The sequence below is a fragment of the Sciurus vulgaris genome (genome assembly GCF_902686455.1).
Source record: "Sciurus vulgaris genome assembly, chromosome: 2".
NCBI classification, from domain to species: domain Eukaryota; kingdom Metazoa; phylum Chordata; class Mammalia; order Rodentia; family Sciuridae; genus Sciurus; species Sciurus vulgaris.
The window spans coordinates 132,283,235-132,296,131 of record NC_136462.1 but is presented as its reverse complement, the minus strand read 5'-3'; the positions used below and the strand labels follow the sequence as shown (position 1 = coordinate 132,296,131).

The following is a 12,897-nucleotide window of genomic DNA, read 5'->3' as shown; positions in this document are numbered from 1 at the left end:
AGTTTATTCAGTTTTTAACTTGTTTGTAGCAGGAGGGCTAGTCTCTGCCAGTTGATCTGTCATGACTAGAAGTGAATATTTATTTTAATTAGAATTATTGAATTGTGTGACTGCTTTGATGACATGTAGACAAAATGCTAAGCAGTTTATTTTAAAATGTTACCACCTGATAAATAGCCTCAGACATTTCATTGGAATAAGTTTTAGCAGTTTTACTTCATTTTTAGATAAATTTCTGACACATTCACATGAAAGTGTCCTAAGATCCAGCAAAGCTGTTGTTTCCATACTCTAAGAAACTGTTCTAGAATAGTATTTGCGAAGGGAATTTAAGACAAGCATGTACTCCATATTGTTATTTTGAAAGTAGTATTTATTAATCATTAAAAATTTAGAATATAATGGCAAGCTCCTCTCACAAAAAGAATCACCCATAATCTCCATCATTTAGCAATTATCACTCTTTTTTATGTAGTGGCAAAACATGTGCACTTCATTATGTATATTTACACACAAATAGTTTTTTTATGAAAATTAACTCTCACTGTGTATTAGTCAGATTTTCAATGCTGTGACAAAACACCTAAGAAAAACAACTTAGAGGAAGAAAGATTTATTTTAGCTCATGGTTTCAGAGGTTTCAGTGATGTTCAACTGGCTCCATTGCTTTGGGCATAAGGTGAGGCATAATATCATGGCAGAAGGGCACAGGGGAGGAAAGCTAATCACCTCATGGCAGGCTGAAGCAGAGAGATTGGGGAGGATAGGGGGGAGAGAGAAAAAGAGAGAGAGAGAGAAGAAGAGGGAGAGAGAGAAAGGGACTGGGGGCAAAACATAGTGCACACCTCCAAGAATCCACTCCCTGTAACTATGTTCTACCTTGTACAGTTTCTGCCTTCTCCCTATAGTCCATTCAGTTATAAATCCATCAGTGGATTCCATTATCCAAACACTTCCCCTAATTCCTACCACTGCATTAAAAAGCCTTTAATGTATGAGTCTTTGGGGGAATACTTCATATTCAAACTCTAACATATGACTCGTGCAACTATTATTTTTGAATAGTAATAAAAGGGTGGGATTTGATGGAAGAATTAGGGAGAAGTTTGTCAACAAAGCAAATCTACAAGCAAGTTATTTGCTGCACCGACCTGAGGTAGGCTCATGGCTGCATCTGGGTGGTGGCTAAATGTATGAGTAGATGAGTTCACTGAGAAGATGCTGAGAGCTGTGGTTACAGGGGATGTCAGGGGAGTGCCCTTGGCCTCCCCTGGGCATACAGAGGACGCACAGAAGGAATCAATCCATAATCATGCCAGCCCCTCCTCCATCTCTACTCCACCCCCATGAGGCAGGATGGCAGACAGGGACATTTAGGGACCATCTGTCCTAATAGTCTCTAGAATATTTCTGGATTCACTCTTTTGCAATAAGTTTAAATTCATTTCACTTAAAAATTATAATATAAAGCAGGTTCAAATAAGGGACCAATTCAAGAATGCTATATTGCACAGATAATTTTTTAATTTTTCAAATGCCAAGTTATAGAAAGAATAATTGTACTAAGAAACTTTAGACAAAGGCTAATTGCAGTGAATTAGCTTAATTATTTAAACTTGACCTTCTTGGCAGTCAGGGCAAAAATGGAAAATAAAGAGTATTATAAAGTTCTTGCTCTCTAACACAGTTCCCCAAATCCTTATCAGAAATTCTGTGGTTTCTTCCTAAAGTCCTTCCTCTGACTTTAGAATATGGAGTTTAGACCAGTTATGAACATATACAGTGCATATTAAGTAACAATTCAACAGGATTCGGGCCATTGCCAAACACATTTACATTTCCGTGGTTGAAATTGTAAGTATTCACAACAAGTCTTTATCCTCAAATATGACTAGGTCAGGTTTTGCCACCAAATGAGTTTGCCATTAACTTATGGAAAAAGTCTTAGTTTTCAGAAATATTTAGATTTCAGAGCTGTGCATTAGAGACTGTGGGCCTGCAATAGAAGCTGTTAATTAATCTCTAGGGAGAGAGAAATGTTTTCCTAGTCCAGAAATCCAATACCGTATGGACTTAAAAGATATTACACAACAAAACAAGGAGGTTCACCAATAGGTGTTTTACCCAAAAGAAAAAAAAAAGTAAAAAAGCATTGTTACAATAAATTCTACTGAATGCTATTGGATGGGCATCTGGCCTTTCACCAGGATGTCGGGGAGGACAAGGCACAGCCATGGATGAAGGATGACCTTCACCCTTCAGGCACCCAGCAAGGAGCCAGGTGCCAATGTGAAGACAGAACAGGGGACTGAATCCTGAGATGGTCAGTGGAGGTTTCACAGTGGGTGGGGCCAAGGTGGTACAAGTTTGGCTGCAAGTAACAAAGACACAAACTCACATTGAATGCACCAATGGGGACCTAAGATCTCACAGTGAAAAGTACAGAGGCAGGCCAGCACCATGTCTGGCTCCAGGGCCTCTCTTTGGGCATGGCCCTCCTCAGGGTGTGACCTTACCTTCCATTGGTAAAAAGTTATAACATTCTGACATGCAAAAGTCCAGAAGAACAGGTTAAAGCTTCCTGTGGGTCTATTTTATCAAAGAGGAATCCGTACCCAGGGACTCCTAAGAAGACTTTTGCTCATGTCTCATTGATGGGTCAGGATTCCTATCACCCCCAGCAAAGAAGATAAGAGTAAGATAGCTTCCCAGGACTGATGCCTGAGTCCCTACAGTCTGGGAGAGATGAATCAAAGTGGGCCTTAAGCAGCCAGGAAAGGAAGAACGGCTGATGGGCCAACCAGACATTTTGCTTACCTGGTATAGGAAGAAGGGTATGGAAGACAAGACAGAGATGGAGGGAGGTCACTACATCCTGGAATCAGAGCGCAAGGACAAGGGGTGATGAAAGGGGAGTTACTATGCCTCCGGCATGTACAGAAAGGGACCAGGAGCGGGCAGGAGGCTGCAGGGTAGGAAGCCAGTCCCCCTGGCCCAGGTAGGAGCTGTCCCTCCAGCAGGAAAATGGTGCTCCGGGTTTCCATAAGTGGGAAAAGAAGTGTGCAGCTAGTCCCAGGCTCCTCCATCCACAGGGGACAGATTCAGGCATTCCTCAAGGCTGCAGAGCAGAGCCTACTGCTCTAGATCTGTATAGAGAAGACAAGCTGTGCTCCTTCCATCCACTCACAGAGCACTTCTGGTCTCCACACGTGTGAGTTATTTTCCCCACACGAAGCAATTCAACTCTAATTCTCTGCAGACATCAAATGAGTGTCCCCACAATTCTGACCCATTCTACCAAGTTAGCATCAGAACCCACAGGTTGAAGTTTCTGTCCCACAAGGCGGCCTCCATTTCAGATGATAGTCTCAAGTCCAGCTTGTCACCTGTGCTTCTTGACCCCCTTGCTATAAAACAGCAGATTCCCATGATCCTCTCTTTGGCTCAATCATTTACTAGAATGGCTTACAGAGGTCAGAGAAACACTTAATGTTAACTGGTTTCTTATAAAAGATATTAGAAAGGACAGAGGTATATAGGGCAAGTATGAGGGAAGTGATAGGAGCTTCCATATCCCCTCCCCAGGTCATCCACCCTTCAGGCATCCCCATTTGTTCTGCAGCTGGAAGCTCTCAGAACCCTGTCCCTGAGTGGTGTTTTGGAGGCTTTATTACATAGGCATGATTGATTATATCGTTGGTCATTGGTGATCAATTAGCCCCTCTCCATTCCACACAGTTCAGGAGTGGGGCTGAAAATTCCAGTTTTCTAATCATGCGGTTGATTCCCCTGTCAACCAACCTACATTCTCTGGCCAGTAGTTACTTCATTAGTAAACAAAAAGACACTTATCACTTTGGAGATTCCTTGGGTTTTAGGAGCTATGTTCCAAGAAAGGCAAGGGAGTGAGGGACTGAACATAAAGATTATGTTGGTTTTCCATTATTGTGACAAAATATCTGAGATAATCTATTCATAAGGAGCAGAGGTTTATTTTGGCTCCCAGTGTCAGAGCTTTCAGTCCATGGTTGATTGGTTCCACTGCCTTTGGGTCTGAAGCAAGGCACAGCACCGTGGTAGGAAGCAGGTGGTGGAGCAAAGTCGTTCATCTCATGGTGAACAGGAAGCAAACAAAGAGAAGGCGTCTGGGGTCCTCATATCCTCTTCAAGGACATGTGTCCAGTGATCTAACTTCCTTGCACTAGAATTCACTTCCCCAAGATTCCACCAGCTTCCAACACAATCAAGTTGAGGACCAAGCCCTCAACACAAGGGCCCTAGAGGAACATTCCAGGTTCAAACTCTGTTAGATCAAATGCATATTTCTTGTTATATTACAATATCACAACAACCTCATGTAGGAGAATGAAGGGCTAAACCAGACAAACTCTCCATTTCCCTTGACACACAAGCTTTCACAATAATCTGAGAAACCTGGATCAATTGCATAGGGTCCACAGGTGTGCACCTCAACAGGGAAGAGACCCTGGGGAGGCCCATGAGGGTGTTTGGCATATTGTATGACCTAAAACAGGCACATGCTCTGGGTAGGCATGTCTGTACCCACAGACCCCCCACCCATGGGGAACAGTACACCTGGAGGGAGGCTCCCAAACAGGAGCTCCTCTTGCCAGCTCTGCAAGTGGCATTGGCCTCCACACAGTGAGTGAAAATAGGATGCAGGAAATGAGGGGAGGAAGGACTTTAGAAAGAAACCACAGGCTCTGGTCTGGGCCAGAAAGATGGTGTCCCCTTCACCAAGAGGGGGCCTCCCAGGAAAATAAGTGGACATGCATTCTTTTCATATTAGTTTGGGGTCATTGTAAGTATTTTTAAAAATGGCATAATATTCCATTGTGTAGAAGGTGTCACATAAGACATCAATTACCCCACTGACCCTCTGTGTTTGTCAGCTTTCCATTACTGTAACAAATACCAGAGACAACTTATAAAGGAAAAAGTTTTATTTTGGCTCATAGTTTTATAGATTTCAGTCCATTATTGGGTGGCCCTATTGTTTTTGGGCTGGTGGTGGTACCTCATGGCAGGTGCATGTGGTAGAGCAAAGTTGCTCACTTCATGATCAGAAAGCTAAAGAGAGAAAGAGACAGGGGTTCCACAATTCCCTTTGAAGGCACAACCCCAATAATCCAAAGACCTCCCAACAGACTCCACTTAAAAGTTCTACCACCTCCTAATAGCACCAATATAGCGACCAAACCTTCAACACATGGGCCTTTAAGGTTCATTCAAGATCGAAACTATAGCATTCCCCACCCACAGTCATTGCAGTATGTGGAACATGCCGTCTGGAGGCCTGGAAAGGAGAGGAATGTGGCAGTGAGCTATGCACAAGACTTGGTCCAGGAAAGACCTTCTGCTGCTTTTTGAGGGGTGTGTTTTGTGGGTTTGTGAGAGGCTTGAGCATGCCTCTGGCTCACAGGAAGGAGTCAGTGGCTTGACAGAGCATTCTTGCAGCTTTTGCTCATGTGTGAAAGCTGCACTTCTGGAGGTTAAACCTCTGGGTGACCGGAAGCCCTGATTGAATTCGGGGGCTCCTTTCCTCCTTCAGCTGAATTGGCTCAGGCTGAGGCCCTGTCAGAAGGGAAAGGGAGTGTTAGAGCCCTAGGCTGGGGCAGGCACAGGACTGGCTCTGCCCCACTAGTAAGCCTGTCCTAAGTCGTCAAAAACTCACTCCATGCCACAGGGCCCAGGCTCCTTCACAGGGAGAATGCTGGACTCAAGGACCCTGTTGTGGGAGTGGTGGTGAGAGTCGGCAGTGAGACAAAAGGACATGGCTCTGGGTAGAGTCAGGACCTGGGTACTGGCTGACCCCAGAAGGAGCCCATCTGGAGCACTGTGGACGCTTCCTTCAGCGTATTGAAATTGCATTTTCTAATCCTCATGGATCCCTGAGCCCACCCCCGCAACTGGCTCCTGCTGTGTGGGGTCAGAGGCAAGGATGCAGAGTCCTGTCCTGGAGGAAGGCAGCAGGGCACACCCGTCCGGCAGCCACCCACCATCTGTGGTCACGTGCTTGCCTGCCAGGCGGAGGACCACAATGTGGCTTTGTGCAGCAGCTGGCTTCAGGCACATGTGAGTGTCTGGGGCAGCCCTGGCTGGCTAGTGGTGGCAGCCCTGGAAGACAGAGATGTCAGGCTGGAGAGGGAGGATGTGTCCCCTCCAACCCCTCCAGGACCCAGGGCAAGGACTCTTCAGGAAATACCTGGGCTGGCCAGTTTGCTTCAGGGGACACCCAGGTCCCCTGGGGAGTTTGGGCTGTGGGTAACCACCAGAAGACGCCTGGCCATCAGCTCCACAACAAGCAGGGCCTGAAGTGTGCCCTGGGATCACCCTGCCACTTAGCTGGACCAACTGAGACTGCCTTTGGGATTCTTGCAGAGCTCCCAGGTCCCGAATGAAATGAGAAAAAAAGAGGACAGCTTTGTCAAATTTTATAATACTGAATATTTCAACTTTTTTATGAGGTTTTTTTAATGTTAAAACTTCCTTTTTACATGAAGTGGTAATGAAAGATAGATGTTGTTTTGTGACAACACCCTTTGTGTTGACAACTCTATTTTCATCCCTTTAAAAAATAATCTAGTTTACAAAGCCCCCCATGATGGACTCCAGAGCATTGACTGGGCCAGCTGGGAGCCATACAAGAGAGCAGTTGGACAGTTGGTGGAGCAGTTGGTGAGCAGTCACATGGGGCAGGTGTGGTTTGAGATGCCCTAGAGTTTCAAGGAGCTCCATGGATGGAGGTGGGCGTGGGGAGCTCTCCTGAACACACACCTTCTGGTCAGGCCTGTGCAACCCGCAGGATCCAAGAGCATGCAAAGTCTGGGATCCCAGTATCCAGCCTGACTCTCAGGAAGACTGTGTGTGACCCTGGGCAGGAGGCCCCCTCCTCAGTTCTTCCCCTGGAAGATGAGGGTGTTAGTGGGTTCTCTGAATCTTCCCATTTTGCAGTTGTCTGAGTATTATCTTTAAACAGCATATAGAAGGAAGGAACAGGCTTCTGGCCTGAGTGACTTGGCCCTAAGAAAAACAGCCATTTGTTGGTCAGCAGGGACTGCCCCTTACCTCATGGGAGCAGCCACTTGTGTGGGTAGGAGGGGACAGCCTATCTACCATGGCTGCCCAGCTGCAGGATCCCTCTAGGACTCTGCAGTCACATAGGTCCATGGGGCCTTAATATAGCCAAACCTACCCAGAGATCTTATCAGGTCTGATATGTTCCCCAGGGTACGAGGCCATCTGGATAGAGGGTCTAGCAGGAAAGTTGCTTCTCATTCATGAACATGTTTAAGTAACAAGAGGAATGTCTGTTCGATTTCTTCTTTTCAAATAACTCAGTAAATTGTCAAACTCAATTTAAGGAAACACCCTCAGATGTTTTTAATTCCTTTCTGCATTGGATTTGCATGGAGTTTTTTTTTTTTTTTTTTTTTTGGTACAGGGGATTGAACCCAGGGGTGCTTTACCACTGAGCTACATCCCCAACCCTTTTAATTTTTTATTTTGAGACACAGTCTCCCTAAGCTGCTTAGAATCTCACTAAGTTTTGTAAAGGCTGACCTGGAACTTGGGATCCTCCTATCTCAGCCTCCCGAGTTGCTGGAATTACAGGCATGTGCTACTGCACCCATCTGCATGGAGGGCTTTTAAAAATGCAAAATCCCTTTCTACCTGGGACTCACAAGATTTTTAACCCATTTCAGTACTATGTATAATAAGGTATACTTGGTTGCTAAGGTTGATTTCCCCAGACCAGTGGAGAAAGGTCCCAGTCCTGAGTGGTTCCCTGTTCTGGAAAATGACAGTAGTAACAACCCTGTTCAGGGAGAGATAAGTGAAAAGATACTTTGGGCTTAGCACATCCTCCTGTGTTAGAGGCCATGATCCCTATGCTAGGACCCGCAGGCCCTTCCTGGCCTTCACAAAGTTCTTGGTCTAGTAGGAAGTCCAGTGTGGGGGGGGGGGGGGGGGACAGAAACAGCAGTAAATAATCACATAGTACCAGATTGCTGGGAGAATGCGTGGGTGGAGGAGTCACTCAGAGCAGAAAAAGCATAGACAGGTGTATGAGCCTGGGAAGGCATCCAATCAGGCCAGGGAGCAGCATGCATGAAGGCTGTGAGTAAAGCGTGTGCTGCAAAGCCCAGTGTGCAGTCTGACTGGGAGGGTCACCGGCTGTGAGTCCAGATCATTGAGGTGCAAACTGCCAAATCTGTAGAGCAAGATTCTATGGCCCTTCTCTGGAGAGGGGAAGTCATGGTCGTAGCCAGATATGGCTGGTAGAACACCCGAAGATCAGGGTAAGGGGATGTGAGGTGGCAGATCAGAAATGGCTGGTGGAAGTTCAAATCACCTGTCTGAGCCAGTTTCTCCAGATGGTGCCAGGTGTCAAGGGGACAGAGAGGCAGCATAAGGACAGGCTCCAAACCAGCCCCTGGGTGTCTGAACTGTGTGCCCCAGGATGGCTGTGACCCTTTCACCTCTGTGTGGGGTCAGGGCAGTGGTCCCTGCTCAGCCCTACCCCAGAGGGGAGATGGCGTTGGCGGTGGAGTTCACTCATTGACTGCAGACTGGTCACCACTCTTGTATTACACTGTAGGGGATTGTCCATCCCCTCTTAGCCTTCTGCCCTCACCTGGGCACCTCATTTCTGGGACTTATTGCTGCAGGGTTCCAGAGCTTTCTCTGTCAATGAATTGAGGATCCTCTGGTATCATATCCCTTCTGAAACACCCTCTTTTCAGTCAGAATCAGAATGGTCTGTACATTTTATGCCATTAGAACTCAGATTGAAGTTGGGGGTAATAGGAAATGAGAAGAGACCATGGAAAAATAGATAAAATTCTCCTAGACTGGATGGACCTACAGAACTGTGAGCTTATGAGTATCTAACTGAGCTAGGGTCTGAGCTCACCCTCTCCAATCTGAAATAGGGCCACTGAGGTCTGAGGGGATCTCACAATTGTCCCCAAAGCTTCAAAATGCTGAAAGATATCATTTAAGCTGAAAGAAATATAATCTTTAATCATGTTCAATTAGAAATAGAGTCTGACAACTAAATGACAGATGCTTAATTTCTCACAATATTTTTGTCACTATGGTGGAGTAGATATTCTTGGTTTGTTCAAGAATGAGGGGATTTTTTTTTTTTTTTTTTGAGTTGGGGGTTGTTGTATAGCATAAATGAGACCACATCCCAAACAAAATTCTGGGGCAGCCCTGGGCCCCTAAACCAACAGAAATCACTCAACTTGTCTGGCCTTCTCTTCCAATGCAAAGGTGAGATTATGCCAACAATCCAGAACCCCAAGCCTCACCCAGGTCTACCTGACTGGAGAAGCAGCTTCGGGCATCTAGGGGAGATGATCTCAGATTCCTCTGAAGCCTTACTCACACCTCCTTACCCCCCGCCCTCCACAGGAGATAAAACCATCTGTTATAGTTTGAATGTAGATGTCCCCTAAAGGTTCGTGGGTTGAAGGTTTGGACCCCAGTGCAGCAATCTTCAGAGGGGGAGCTTTTGAGAAGTGATTAAATTATGAGGGCTCTGACCTCATCAGTAGATTAATCTGTTGATGGATTCACAGCTAGCTGAATGGAGTTTGGGGAGGTGGTAGAAACTGTAGGAGGGCGGGACCTAGCTGAAGGGAGTGGGTCCTTGGGACATATTCTTGGATACTATATCTTGTCCCCAGCCTCTCCCCCTGCTCATTTTCTCTGCTTTTCAGCAACCATGAGGTAAGCATCTCTGTTCCACCATGGCCTTTCTGCCATGTTACTCTGTCTTATCACAGACCATAGCAATGGTCTGAATGGGCTAGCAGGAATATCTGTGAAATTCGTACCACGGGGGTCTCAGACTTCTCTTCAGCTGCCCCCACCAATAAATAAGAGTGAATTAGAACCAAGAGGGTATCCTGTGATCCTGCCAGCACAGGAGACTGTCAATCAGAGAGTGTCACAGGGATTTCATACATACTTCATCATATATCTCTATGACTTTTTAAACTAAACTATTCTTTAAAAGGTGTTTGAAAGTATTCATGGTTGCCTGTGGAATATGGCTCACTCTCCCTGTCCACCTCAGAACTTAAATGAGAACGAAGCAAAGCTGTAGACAAATGACCCTTCCCTAATTCCTAAAGCCAGACCCTTTCTAGCCCAGCTCAGTGCTGTGACCTTAGCCCCAAAGCACTCATGTGAGTGGGAGCAGGTGGGAAGGAGCTCCTGAATGCAGGGGGACACAACAAAGCTGATGAGCAAGTTGTGGGGTGTCAGGAAGACAGCAGTTGAGAGGGGGCCAGAAAGACTGCTGCCTTGATCTGGCCTGACCTGTTCCTGTTTTCTCTTACCTTTCCTCTTTCCCCACCCAAGCAGTACCTGACAACCTGCAGAAAGAAGACCGTGTAGGCATGTCTTCAGAAAGTGGCAAAAGTGAAGATAGGTACCTTCCAGGTCCCTGGTCCTCCGTGAGGCCCCAGATAGCCTTGCTTGTTTCTGCTTACCATATTGATCTATAAGGCCAGTCTGACCAGGGGAAGCAGAACACTTTGGACCAGCCCCAGGAGGACAGGGGAGGGACTTCCTGCTGAGCTGGGGCAGCCATACCCAGAGTTCATTTGCCTTTCTTATAGGGCCAGGTCTTGTTGGTAATGAGCACCACAATCATAGTCCATCCAGCACAGCTACTGATGTCCAGCATGAGATCAGCTTTATGCCACTGGGTAATGCCAGTGGTCAGGTGGTACTTTCCTGCTCTCCCTTGTAGAGACAGGGATGGTAGAATAACTTTGCAAGTGGTTTCCAAGGTTGGAAGGGCTGGGGTGTGGGGTGAGATTGGGAGATTGGCTGCAGGGAGGTGGTTGAAAACCAGGCAGACTGTACCTGTAGAGGAATCACACCTGTATTCACACAACTTCTTGGGTAACTTGACCAAATTGCCCAAGGAGACCTCCTTCTGCCCAAATAAAATGCGTCTGCCTTCTTCCTCTTCTCAAGTCCTTATATATTTATCTGGAAGATGCTTTAATGACAGAAATTCAGGGCTGCTCGTAGGCATCTCTTGAGGGTGATCAAGAGTAGAAAATGGGGTGAGGCCATCCCTCTGGGTCTGCTGTAGGCCAGCACTCTTCATGTTTACAGAACTCTATGCCCTTCAAAGTCTGACCTTTCTCTCAATTTCTCCTCCCAGGCATCATGGCGTAGACGTAGTGAGTCCTTATTTTAGAAGAGGGAGACTGAGGCCCAGTAGCTGCTGCTCCCCCAGATACAGAGAAGCCAAACTGTGACAGCACTGCTGGTGGCCTGCATTCTCTTCCTGTGCTCAGGGAGTTGCCTGCTGGCTGGAAATTACAACTGCCTGTTGTTGCTATGGTGACTGGTTGTGTTATTCCATCCTGCAGAGTGCCCCACGTTGCCCAAGAGGGTCTGTTTCTACTGGAGAGAACCTCTGGGGGTGGGGAGGGTGTGCATGTGTGTGATACACCCTGCATGCTGCACCTCCTACCACTCCCTGCCTCTTCCCTGGGCTTTTGGACCTTCTGCCCCACCCCAGCAGGCTACCAGGGAGGGCCCCTGAGGGCTTGACCCCATTCCTTTCTTAAGGCATTGACAGAAGGCCACAAGCACACTCTGTGCAGGGTGCTTGCCTCCCAGCTCGGCAGGATGTCAGCTCCCTGTATCAGAACACAAAGCGTGCCCTCCTTCTTGTTTCACCCACAGAGTTCTCTGCTATATGCGTGGACGAACTGTGAGCTGTTTAACCAGGCCCTGTACTTGCACAGTTGAGCCACATCCAATTTCTGACTGGTACAAACAAATCTATGAAGATAACCTTGAACATGTGGCATTTTGCTCTTGCAAGAATATTTGTGAAAATAAGTTCCTAGAAGTTGCATTATTGGGAAATGTGTGTATGCATTGTATGCTAGTATATGCCAGGCACGCACTCAACATTTTATCTGGATTATTTAATTTCATCTCATCATGACCCTAAAATAGAGGTAATTCCTATTCTTGTTTCACAGAGAAGTAAGCTGAAGCGCAGAAAAATTCTGAAACTTGCCAAGTCACTCTGGGTTAGTGCAGTAGTGCTGGGAGGGAAATTGTGTCTTGGCCTAGGACTCAGACCCTCCCATGTGGACACATGGATCAGCTTTGGGGCACCTGCCCCATCCAGTGAGCACTCAGCCTGCCCTCAGCCCTCGTCACCTGTTCCCCTATCCCTGTTCAAGCTTCAAACCCCAAGGAGCCATGAACAGGACCTCCTTACAACCTCCACTTTCCCCTTAGGGCCAGGCACTGGTCACCCCACTTCAGAGCCTTGGCAAGTCAGTTCCCTTGCCTATGAGACTCTCCCCGATGAAATGCTCAGCCTGTCCTCAGCCGGGCCAGCAGCATGATTTGAGGTGATGTCTTCTGACCTTTGCTGCTTTTCTTGGGTTCATTGCCTCCTGGCCCAATTGAGTTCCTGAGAGTCAGAGCCAGAATCCCAGGCCCAGCGTAGTGCCGGCCCAGGCTCACCCTGCTATGCCCACAGGAGAACAATAGGAGAGGCACAGTGAGCTCAGGGACCCAGGAACACACCGCCTTTCTCCAACCCAGCTTGCTTCATCTGAATGACAACATGGTTAGCATGCAGGGAAAGCACTCGGCTGGTAACCTCCGCCTGTATTTGCATGACAAAAGTGATTGCCCAAAGGCTCTCTGGAGCTTTGTTGAGATCTCTCAGCCTCGCTCCAGCAGAGCTTTGGGAATTGTTACCAGGCACAGGTCGTTCCTGGGCTCTACAGCCACCCAGGCCTACAAAAGCCACATTGTGAGGCTGGCGGCAGCTGCCAGCACCTGCTCCTTGCGCTGCTGCTTGTCCATGGG

The 12,897-nt window shown here is 47.1% G+C and overlaps 1 long non-coding RNA gene across 1 annotated transcript in view; it reads left to right on the top strand.

Annotated features, from left to right (window-relative positions):
- The window catches only part of LOC306650488, a 105,362-nt gene extending 94,537 nt beyond the window's left edge, over window positions 1-10,825 (top strand). Inside the window, exon 5 of the long non-coding RNA XR_013760935.1 lies at window positions 10,399-10,825. This is a non-coding gene — a long non-coding RNA (uncharacterized lncRNA). The remainder of the gene's footprint in view (window positions 1-10,398) is intronic.
- Window positions 10,826-12,897: the final 2,072 nt, after the last annotated feature.